We start from the raw sequence: 12,635 nt of genomic DNA on the forward strand, positions 1-12,635 counted from the left end.
CACGTTTTTTGCAAACGGTTCTACCTGAGCCTCACTATTGATTTTCTAAACAGTTGCCTGATATGTCTCAGTGTAGCATGTGTGCTCACAGGGTAGAAAATGATAAACACACGTTGTGGAATTCTAACCGAGACGGCAAACAAACACAAAGTGCCGGGGTAAATTTGGACTCGCGCCAGAGCTCCAAACATTGTTTGAAGCGACGCATACAAAATGCCCCATGGCCTCAATAATGCACAGCACCAAAATATGCGTGAAGCGTGTGTCTCATATCCACGGTAGGAGAGGAGGAAAAACAGCGAGAGCCAGCGAGCTGCTGAGTAGCAGTAGCACGTAGGCACGCAGGAAGTGGAATTTGCTCAATATACTGTAGCCTGCAGCAATCTGGGGGGATAATTGCTGACAGCCCTGGCTCGCAGAGAGATTCCGCGCCGCAGTGGTCAGGGAAGCCCCCCGACCCCTCCACCTCCTACCACCATCGCCCTGCTAACGACGGCACGCTGGAAGGACATGACACGGCGTGTGTGCACGTGGATTAACCCGTGTCTCCACGTCGGCCGCACTGCTTATTACGGAGGGATGCTGGCAGCATTGTGAGGCAGAAATTGGTGCCTGCTGTGACGGTGGACTTCATTCTCGGCTGCCCTACTTTCTGCTTGTAATTGTTGACGTTGTTTATTTGTCCTGAACAGCCACTTATTGGGGGAGGCCCCCTCTACTTTTTGCGGTTTGCAGGGGAGCAGAATTGGCTCGGCCAATGGCGCGACAGAACACGCTGGCACCACTAAGTTTAAAGCTATCCTGTTAAAAAATAAGACAAACCTCATGGTGCATGATCTGTAATAAACTGTATGAAGGCACATCATGCATAAGAATGACTTTATTATGTCACTGTTTTTCCCAACAGTTTAATGTTTAAAAAAGGTTCAGTTCAGTTGTTAGACGGTCATAAAACAAGAAGAACATTGCTCAAACTTTGATCCTGACTGGAAAATTGTTAATACTTGTATCCCAGACCTCACACCATGGAAAAAACAGCAAAGGAAACAACAAATAAAATAGAAAGAAAGAAAGAACTCCTTGATTTGACACTGTTGCATCCATTGTGTGGAATTCCTTCCGTCTGTGAAACTCCGGAATTGTTACATGGATAAGGGAAAAAGTCACTGGGGTCTACACTGACATCGAGGTGAGAAGCAAATGGGTGAAATATTTCATTTTAATGGAGCCATCCCTCTTATATATTTGGTACTGATAATCATCTGAAAGCTATTGTGGATGGTGAGTTCTTTTTTAAACATTTGATGAACTTTTTCAGAGTATGGCACTGAGTCATCGGCGTAAGTGCTTTTGCCTGATTTAGAACTGCTGCGACAGAGTGACGCAGGACTCAGGTTGAAGCTCAGGGGTTGCAGGGTGGGGGCAGGGGATGGGGTAGGAGTGCATGTGTCCACGGTACCGAAAGCCAGCTGAAAGGCAAACGCAGCACCGGTCCGACGTTCAGCGACAAAAACCCGCTGAGACACACTGCCGCGGAGATTCAAATCCGAGCCTCCCTCTCAGCAAATTGCACGTAACCTAATGACAGGCTTGTCCTGTAGCACAGTTTTTTTGTCTCGGCTCCTAAAGTGGCTGTCTGGCGCTCTAATAAATACAGTGCCGCGGTGACGACAAGCTCCTGTTACACAGGACAGCAGACGGAACATCAGCCTCTGCCTGTCGAGGGGGGATCAGACAACATGTTTACGCCAGTTTGAGCTCATAATACCAATTTGTTTGCTTATATCGCATAGGGAATAAATGCCTTTGTTTACCAGCACTCTGTATCTATGGCGATATTGTTTTTTTTTTTGCTTGACTAGAGTCCCCAGCAGCAGCTGTCACGGTTATTTAGTGCCTCGGTGGTAACCTTGGAAACACCCATCCTTCACATGAGTGTTTTTTTTGGGGGGTTTGTTTGTTTTATTTTTTGAGAGGTGAGATCCGAATAAACCGGTAAAGAGCAAAGGATGTTGATTATGTAGAGAGAGGGAGAGAGAGAGAGAGGGAGAGAAAGGAGGAGGGGAAAAAGAAGAAGGTTTAAAAAGTCTGAAAACCTCATCGTGCACTGGAGGGACAGCTGGAGGGAGGAAATAAACAGAGAGCGGAAATTAAGGGGTGGGGTTGCAGTGACAGAAGGGGCGAAGGGAAAACAGGGGAATCCAGGTCAGCCTTTTGAATCGTCGACGTCGCGCAGCAGCAATTTGATTCCCCTTCAGGTCTCGAAAGGAAAACAAAGCCGGGTTGAAATTTCTCAGTCATATATGAATGGCTGCAAAACAAAACAATCAAAAAGAAAAAAACACGATGCAATCATCTGGCGAGGCAGATCGTTTTAATGACATGCTCTCAGGTTTTGCTTGGCCACGGCGCCGTTCAGCTCAGCTGGATGAACGGCATTCAAAACGGCACAGTCGCTTTTGGACATTTGGAGCTAAAATTGAGAAAATGAGACGGCGGCGAGCTGGCAGCGAAGAGCACCGAAACTCAACAATGTTCGCGAAATCACGTAAATGGACATGGCAGAGAATACGTGGGAATGACAGCACAAACAACAAGATGACCGTCCATCCGTTTTCCATCACTGCACTCGAGTGAGAGTCGTAGGGGGGGTGGAGTCCATCCCAGCCGTCTGGGGGCCCAGACGAGGAACACCGAGCACCAGCTGCCAGTTCATGGCAACACAGAGAGACAAACAACCAACCGCACTCACACCTACGGACAACTCCGACTTGCCAATTAGCCTAATGTTTAATCTTTCGAGAGGAAGCTGAAGAACCCACGCGGACACAGGGAGAGCTCCACGCTGAAAGGCCCCTTGGTGGGAATCGAACCTGCAACCCTCTGCTTGGTGACGGCGCTGCCTGTAAACAGACAGGCTGCCATGAATAATTTCGAAGAAGTCTGATGAAAAAAGAAAATTCTTAAAAAATACAGCGTGACTAGCTCAACCCAGATAAAGAAAAAGCACACTAGAATTATCCAGTGGAAACAAGGACACAAGAGACATAAATACACGGAGCTAAAAACAAAAAGCAAAACAAAAACCAAAGTAGGAACCAAAAGAAATAAAATAAAACAAGGAAGGAAAATAGGGAAATGCTAAAAAGGTGGATTGAATGCTGTCCTTAGATGGCCGTTTCCCTGCAGGAATTCTGCACTCCACCAAAGGCAGCAGAGGCAACAGCGGCAGGTAAGGACACAGGATTCTGAAAGTGGGACCTGGTTTGGTGACAATACGGTGCTGATTCAACGTGCAACCGTGTGTTCTGCAGCCCACCAACAAGCCTGTGGAGTGGTGGAGTGAGGAGGAGGTACTTCTTGTAAACCACATATATGTTGTCTGGGAGTGGCCCGGGATCTGTGAGACAGCTGTTAACCATTTCCACGTGGTAAAAAAAAAGAGAGAAAAAAAGTGGGGGGCAGAGGGGGCACAAGGCAACGGAATTGATAAAAACAGCAGCATAGTGAGTGTCTCAAACTGGGTGTCGCAACATAACAAAGACAGACACACAAATAAATGAGCGGAAAGATAAAAAGGGGAAGTGGGAACGGCACCACGTAAACAGATCTTTTTCCCGCCGCCTCAGTTCTACGCAGTAACTGCAGGTGATTCTCTTCGCATGGCCATTGCAGGGAAATTTCCCCCGATAATGGAATCATTATTGTGAGCAATCAATTTCCAGGGAGCAACAGCTGATGGGAGGATGCTAACCACCTTTTTATTTTTTCAACTTACTCACATTTCACCTCTCGCCCCAAACCACTGGATCCCACAATTTCATTTTGCACGTTCAAGCTTTTTGGGTAATTTCCCACCGCCTTTATTTTTCTTTTTTTAGAGGGATGCCTTATTTTTTTCCACATTGGTTTGTTTTTATGCCAATTACGACTCCGGCTAACGTTGCCATTAGCATTGAGCGCTGTCCGTTTGTCTGCCCGCTATTGGTCGTTTTCCTGACAACGGTATCAGCAATTGGAAGGAGAATTACAGGTCCGGAAGCAGGAAGTTTTGGAAGAGATTTGCATGCATTAACATTAAAACAGTGAACAAGCCAAGGAGCAGGAGAAGAAACAGCCTGGGGGCGCTGTGACGTCACCTTGTACTCGAGATGTCGTTTCGCTGATTGGTCAGCGCGCCGCAACGTTTATTTTCCCGAAGACTAATAAATATCACACACACAGCAGCTCCCTTGTCGTACAGCAACATTGCAGTCAGAAGGCCGAGTTGTCCTCTGGTTCCTACAACTCTAGACACACACACACACACACACACACACACACACACACACACACACACACACACACACACAACTCCCAACACATGTTGCCACAGAAATCATGTTCCGCAGTAAACATGTGGTTGAACACAAATGCACTCTTGCTAACTTTAATTCACACGCACACGAAGACACACCAACACACACACACACACTCACTCACACACACACACATTGGTGCACAACAATCCCTGCTGCGCCTGTAAAATCTGCATAGCTTCTAGAAATTCCACTAACACCTTCCACCCCTTGTGGACACACACACACACACACACACACACACACACACACACACACACACACACTCATGTGAACCCGCACAATTAATGCAAAATCGCATCCATCTTGCAGCCCTCCGCCCCTCCTCCGCTCTCCATTACAAATAGCTGAGGATTGCATTCTGTCCCTCTGGCCTTGCCTGATGTTGTTTTTACACGTCTTGTTGTGTGCAACGCTCTCCCTTACGTAAGGCCAAAAAATTACCCAACACGAGCGCTATTCTCAGCGGGGGCGATTGCGCTGGCGCATTCCAAAACTCAATGAGAGAAGCAGGGAAATTGAGAGGGAGCCGAGAGGGAAATAATCTTCCCTTAATGATAATTTTTATGGCAGCGTTGCTTCACTACGCAGCCAACAGTCGAGACGCGGCGAAAGCAGCGGAGAGGGAAGTAAAAGCCATGAGTCAGGTTTTACAGCAGTGCACTCCACCCCCCACCCCCTAGGAAGAGTTTGAGGGTGATTTCACATTGTGGCAAGACGATGGAATTACATCTGACTGTCAGCCAAAAGACTTTTTTTTTTTTTTTTTAATCTGTGTTGACTTGAGCTCTGGGAGAAGCAACTGTAAAACAACTTTTCAGCTCTTGCAAACTAGCTCCTCTGTCTGAGATTTTCACTCCATCTGGTGCAAATGCACTCGGAAGTCTTGAAGGAAAAGAAACTAATGCTTGCACATGTTGTCCATGCACCTGCTGCAAATCAGACGGAAGACTTGGTCAACGGTTAGACAACTTTGTGCACCGCTGATCATCTTTACAGGGATGCAAATGATCCGGCCGCTTGCTCTGAGTTTGTTTTTTTTTCTTTTCTTTTTTTTATAGACCAAATTCTAGTCAACTACGGTGCCTCAAAATTCGGAGACGTTAAATGGTCATTGTGTTCACATTAAACTGCTTCTACTGAGCATGAGAGCAGAGGATCCCTGGGTAAACATTGACCAAGAGATAAGAAGGACTGTGTGCAGTAACAATCTTGTTTACCCTGCACTCGGACTGGCAGGAATGTCGCTCAGCAAAAAAAAAAAGGAAAAAAATGAGGCTATAAGTGGGTGCTGTTGTAGCTGCACACCATGTCGAAAGTGCACGCAGGAAGAGGCACATGAAATTTTTTTTTTTTTTCTTCCTTTCTCTCCACCGCAGAGAATGAATAAAGAGAACAGAAATCTCGCTCAATGGCTTTTTGTCTCTCGCGCTCGGCGCGCAACAGACAACAAGCAGCACATTCAGCCTTTTATGTGTGCGCTCACTCATTAAAGTCTCATGGCGGACCTTGATGAACCTCTGGTCTGGTGGTGTTACATACAGGCCTGTTACTGAACAGTTAGCAATTCACAAGTAGCAAACCGCATCAGTTCTGCCCGGGTCATGTTCTTGCATTCCTTCATACATGTGATCCCAGGCGATGTGTCCTCCAAATCAAGTCGGCCATTGTCCCCGCTCCCGCCGCTCCCCCGTTGTGAAGGCTTCTCAGCGGGGGTCCAGGACGTACACAGAACCTCTATTGATGCAGGGGTCGAAAATTGGGACACAGTCAACTACGCAACACCGTCGCCTGTTTACGAAAGGTAATCAAGTGGCAAATGTGTGTGAGGTACCGAGGTGGAGACGGAGGCTGATAAAGCATCTGCGGCCGACACGTCTGCAGGTGATGTGATCAGGAAGGTTCCATTGAATTCACTCAAGCGAGGACCAACAGTCAGTGCAGCTATTAAGATATTAAAAGCACGCTGATGCTGAAGCGGCAACATCAGTGTTTTTGGGGGGGAGGCTGAAAATGAACCAAAAGACTGTTTTGGGAGACTTAAATTATCACATCATCAGCGTTTTCATCCAGTTTCACCATCATTGACCTCAGTTGTCTGGTTCGTTTTAAGTGTAAAAGCACAGATATATTCACTTCACACTTCCTGCCTAGACAGAGGCACAGAGGAAAAGACGGGAGGCAGAGCTGGAGGCTGCAGAGGCTAAAATGTTGAGCTTCCTTTCGGGAGCCACCAGGATGGAGAGAATCCGAACTGAGGACATCAGAGGCTTGTTAGATGTTTTGGAGATGAAGCCAGAGAGGCCAGGCTGAGGTGGTTTGGACGTGTAGAGCGAAGGGAGAGTGAATACATCAGAAGAAGGATCCTGTGGTTGGAAAGTGGCCGAGGAGATTTATGGATGTCGTGAGTGAGGACGTGAAGTTTGGTTGGTGTGAGGACGCAGAGGATCGGAGGGTATTACATGGAGGTAGATGATTGGCTGTGGTGGTGGAGGGGGAGGGGCTTGAAAGACTTCCAGCCAAGTGTCGAACAGCAGCTATGACAAGTCATCACTTTTTGTTTTTTGTTTTTTTTTTGCCAGGAAACACACTTCAAAAACAAAACACACGCACGTTCTGACTGAGAATGTGGCCACATGGTCGCGGGTGTTGCATGTTTATCTGATTCCCAGGAAACTCAACTTCAAACCAGTGTTTTCTTGTAATTTGTTTTGTTTTTTTCTGTTTTTTTGCTAATACAGCATAGATCACTTGAACGCCTCTACTGGCCTGGTAAAAGCAGGAGGATGCCATGTTGTTATCTTGCTGGGTTTTTTCTTTAAATCAGAAGTTATAGAAGGATGGTTGGGATTAGAGACATACTCAAGAACATTCATTTAAAACAAATCAACAAAAAAAAAAATTAAAAAAAACTTTTTTGTTTGATCCAAGAAATAAGCGACAACATGGCAGTGGGAGAAAGGACGGGAAGGAGCCTCCACATGGCCAGACTTCAACCCGCCGAGCGTCATCACCTTCTTCAGCTCTCAACAGCTTCACAGCTGCAGGTTTAAATACGGTGAACGCTCTTCACAGCGTCGGGAGGGCGGGGGGGAGAGAGACACGTTACAGAAATTGACCATCTGTGTTGCGATAAAAAAGGAGCGCTTGTTTCGCGGAGCCATAACATCTGACTGGAGGAGTGACATGTGGTCTGAAGTGCTCATGCACGCGGTCACATGGCACTGGGAGAGCGTCTCCTCCACGCCGTCCCCGCTCGCACAGTGTGTTTATGTGTGTGTGTGTGTGTGTGAGATGACTGAGGTATTGCGCATTCTGTCACGACGGCTGACAAACACGGGTGACACTTTTGAATTTCGCAAAAAAAAAAAAAAAGAGCGAGCGAGGCCATCGGAACCAAGCCGCATCGAGCCGGTGCGAATCCAAAACCCCACGAGGCACTTTTGTCGCGGCGGCAACCTGCTTTCATCTTTGTTTATTTCTTACCTTCTAAATGTGTGCTGCTGATCAAAAGATAACACCGCGCTGTGCTTTCATTCAGGAAAAAACAAAGAGTCCCTGTCTCTTCGCTCCGGCTGCATGGTATTAATCACCGCCTCGACCCCCGGAAAGACGTCACAGAACATGTGTCTGATAGCGGCATGCGGTCAAAGGCCGGAACCCTGAGTGGTTGGGCTTGTTGTTCACGTTTCGGATATTATTCGCGGCGGAGCACACGTCGTGATAAATGAGCCCCTCTGACGTGATGCTCCACCGGCGCTCCAATTGAGCAGCCGCGTCCTCCTCCTGAGGAGATGGGGGGGGTGTCGGCGGTGAAGATAGAGGAGCACACGCGTTTTAAATTAATCAAGCCTCCCTCCCCGTCGAGACGGAGGGTCGCCTCCAAACGGAGATGTCTGGAGCTGTAGGGCAGGGAGGAGAGAAAAGAAAAACAAGGGTTATTGGTTTTTTTTATTAATGTGGCAGAGGCCCAGTGTTTACCTTTATGAAGATGAGCCGTGACCTTGTTTTTCCCTCAAAGTTCGGGCAGCATCACCCCTCTGTCTTCCCGTATACAAAAAAAAACAAAGCCGCCCCACCGTCTCTATATTATTGTAGCGTGCAGGCGTTGTGCATCTTAATAACAGCGTGATTGTGGCAGCGTCGGCATGTGAGAGAAATTAGATTTTAAGGGCCCTTTCCCTGAAATGTTATTTTCAGGCTTTTCCTTAAAAAAAAAGAAAAAAAAGAATGCTGTTACGCTAGTTAGCGCTCGTGCATGGACGCGTTCTTAAACTAAAATGTGATGTTTTGCTCAAGAATTTTGATTTCTTCAGAGAGCCAATTAAATCAATTTCTAAGTGTTTCCTAAACTAAAACCTTTTGCTCTCTCTGAGGCATTACATAATCGGCTGCTCCTCTGTAACCAAGCACCTAAATGTGGCTGGCTGTTATAAAATGTCAATTCCTGTCTGATTCACTTTCCCTTTGCCTAGTTTTACATTTATACCTGTGTGAGTTCCACATCCTGCAAAACAAGTTCGACCCGGCAACAGGCTGCGGGACAAGAAAAGGGTCCCTCCAGAAAGAAAGGGATGACATAAGAGTGTATTATGGGTTGTAGGAGCGCAGGAGGCTTAGCTAGGGAAAAGTGCAGGCAGAGTGGAACAGAAGCAATAAGGCCACATGCGAGGAGTCGGGCCTGGATTATAGCCAAGGATCATGGGATATGCTGGTCTCCACACGTGCGTTGCGAGAGAACACAGATGACAGTGTAGTGGCGCACCAGGCCTGGATTCAAAGCCACCCCTCCCCCATGTTATATCATCTAGGCATCTTGTTTACACTGTTGTTTAAATAAACGTGGACAATGACAATGACAGTTTTATCACACAAGCCAAATTCACACAAACCCCAGAGCCCAGCGTTAATTCCAGCAAATCTAGATGTGTACAGGAGTATGTTAGCTAGTAAGCCGTTTTCGATGTTAGCGACCAAGCTAACGTCATTTTGCCGGTCCCTCCATCTATCGCCACCGTGGAGTGAAGACTTCATTGTTGCATGTTCAATTTTAAGACAATTTTGAATAATAACTGCTCTTCTCTCACTGTTGCACTAAAAATCCAAATATTTTATGAAAGGAAAAAGTATGCAATTTGCAGTTTACTATATGAGACGCTCCAACTGTCATCTTACTGAATGTCTTGCTTGCTAGTTTCTTTCTTTCTGTCTTTATTTCCTCCTTTAATTTTTTTATTTTACAATTTCACAGCAAGCAGCATACGCAGGACCATCTCTCAGCGCAGACACCACACTGACAACGCCCTCCAACTGACATTTGTTTCTCAATAACTTGTGGCTTGAGCCACCAGAAGGAAATTGTGCATGCCACCCTCCCACACAGGGGTGAGGACACACACAAACAAGGTTATGAATGTATCCTAAGCAGGATCCAGCGTAAAGACAATCAAGTAAGAGGACCATAGCAATCTGAGATCTGGGTGGAAAAAATGAACAAACGTGTAACTGTTTGTGGTCAAACTGACTCGAGCAGTCATATTTCCCATCGCAGGTTTTTAAAATGTGAGAATTTGCTGCTTTTTCCTCTGCAGGAGTATCTCCGTTTTTTTTTTGTTTTTCTCCTTTTGGGTTTGTTTTGTTTTTTGACTGACATCTGTAGAGTCCGACTTGGCAGCTGAAAGGGAGACAAAAACATGAGGAGAGACAAAGAACAGCACCTTCGTGTATGAAACCAAGCAGGAAGGGCGCAAGCAGCCAACGTCTATAAATATGTGCGAGGAATGCAGCTGTTTTTTTTTCTCTCAATGTGGGAAATGCAGTTGCATGAAGAGCATTGCATATAAAAGGCATTAAGTCTTTTAATAATGATTAATAAGTCATTTAACAATGGGATTTTCGTGTTCTTCTGCAAAGAGTCTGACGTGACCATGCTGTCTTTTGTTTTGCCCAGCTTGTTTCCTCTCTTGTTTGTGGCCAGAGAGACCAAATTTGTTTTCTGGGCGGCTATTTCTGGTGTCAGCTTCACTCGGGCTACAAAACAGACAGTCGAAACCTGTTTGAGAAACCGACCACCCCCACCGCTCCCCCTCGGCCAAACTGTCTGCGCCGCTGTTCAGTGTGGAGAACGTGTCAATCAAGGTTGAAGACTTGATGCGATCGCGTTGAACATGACCAATTGGGGGGGGGGGGCGGTTACCGCTGCATCCCTTCATTTAGGATTCCAACTTGTCGAAGGTCAGGTGTTACGCATACATGTGGAGCTAAATCTTGAGAGCGCTGTGCCCCTAGAATGGAACATTTGCTCAAATATTTTGTTCCTGGGAAATAACTGCTTGTAAATAAATGCCTCGTTTGTGTGTTTGGTTTTTCTGTTTTTTGGGTTTTTGCACAGCCGCATAATAAAATAGGTGAGTGGGCAGTCAGTGTGTATGCTTGGAAAACAAATAGTTCACTTTATTGCACATTTTGTCCTGTTTGTCCATATGCAACACAACTACACATTAGCACATTGACCCGTCGCGATGCGTGACAAACACTATTTTGTGATGTTCTTTTTTAAACGATCGGGTATATTTGTAAATGTGTTTAGCTGTAATGTCCTGCACAGCCGCCCGTGATATCGCTGGTCAAGAGGAAGAGTGTGCACACAATCCATCATCTGGTTAAAACTGTTAAATTGTGGTGGGTTTTTTTCCCCCTACACACACACACACACACACACAGACACACACACATGCAAACACATACACACACACACCTAACCATTTGCCACCGCAGCTACTGTTTATCCAGCCCACCAAGCGCATGAGCGGCCATAATGACACTAATTGCCCAGGCACTCACTTTTCCTCTGAGCGGCTTGCGCACCGCTTCGTGCCTTAAGAGCCATCTGTGTTCCCCTGGCTTCCATCGATCGGCCTGTAGCATTCCAAAAGTGCAACGGGACAGGAGGGAGCGCGCGAGGGAGCGTCACTCCCATTCATAAATAATGTGTGCGTCTGCGCCGGGAGGGGCGGGTGCGCAGGGCAGGCTACTGTTTTGGTTTGTGTGTCTCTGCGGGGCCGGGGAGTGGACGCACCGCAGCCCAGCGCGGGCCTGGGAGACTCAAAGCAACTTGTGACATTTGACCCCGGTGCTATCACTTCTCATGGCGGAGGGTTGGGGAAGCCGCTGTCAGCATGAAGCGCAACCTAACCGGCTTCCAATGGGCTTTCAGTTGGGAGACGGACGTAAATGAATTATTGAATGTAACAGCTTTTTTTTCTTTAGGGCATTGGCAAAAAAAAAGAAAAATCTGTGTGTTTACTTGGGGCGATGTGGTGTGAGTGGCGCTATGTTTGATTGACTGAATGTGCTCATTCATTTTTTTCCCCCACCTCCAGCTTGCAGCACTGCAGAGATTTCGACTCCGGCTTCTGCTGTGACATTCCCACATTGGCTCATCTGTTGCAAAGCCTTTTAGCCCTGATTGGTTTTGCCGCGCGGAAGAGGAGTAAGAAACCTGTAGCTACAGACTCCGGCGCTTCTCGAAAGTGTATCAGGGCATGTGACTTGGCCGATGGTCAGCGGTGTGTTTGTGTAATTAATCTGGCGTCCAGATGAGGGAGACGGAACTGATGGACTGCTGCCGGCCGCAGGGTTTTAGATCGGGGACCGATGGCAGAGGAGGAGGACACAAAACAGTCCAGTGCTGTTTGATCACATGACCACGTTAACAGCAGCGGTGCATGTGACACAACGTGGCACTGAGACAAGACGTTATCTTGCCATCTGTGGCAGAACATTGGGAAGCTGTGTATGTAAAAAAACAAAAAAAACAATCAACAACAACAAAACAAAAAAACTGGCATCGTTCTACAGGAAATGTTGTGTTAGATTGAGACGAATCCCCTTTGATTTTCACTGCCCGTTGTCATTTGGAGATGGCTGAAAGATAAGGGGGGAGCACACGGCACCTCTTGACGCGAGAGGTTAATATGTGTCTGTGCTCACTTGTCAGATGTAATTGAAGGGAACAGCTTATGAAAATGAGGTGGCAGGGATGAGGACTTTAATTAGATCAAGATCTTGGACGGAGAGGAATTAGAATCAGCACTCTCATTAGCCACCGCAAAAGTGGAGCAGCGCGGCAGCCAAGACGTGAAGGAAAACTTTAATATCTCAGGGCAAGTGGTAATATTAGATGAAATGGGGGTGTTGGCAGAATAGTCGCGCTGCTTTTGTGGCGACTAACTTGTGCAGGCGTTTATCGCAACGGGAAGATCTTTCTGACTGTTT

The sequence above is a fragment of the Nelusetta ayraudi genome, unplaced genomic scaffold (assembly GCF_046127955.1).
Source record: "Nelusetta ayraudi isolate G7.1 ecotype Tasmania unplaced genomic scaffold, CSIRO-AGI_Nayr_v1 ptg000131l, whole genome shotgun sequence".
In the NCBI taxonomy this organism is placed as follows: domain Eukaryota; kingdom Metazoa; phylum Chordata; class Actinopteri; order Tetraodontiformes; family Monacanthidae; genus Nelusetta; species Nelusetta ayraudi.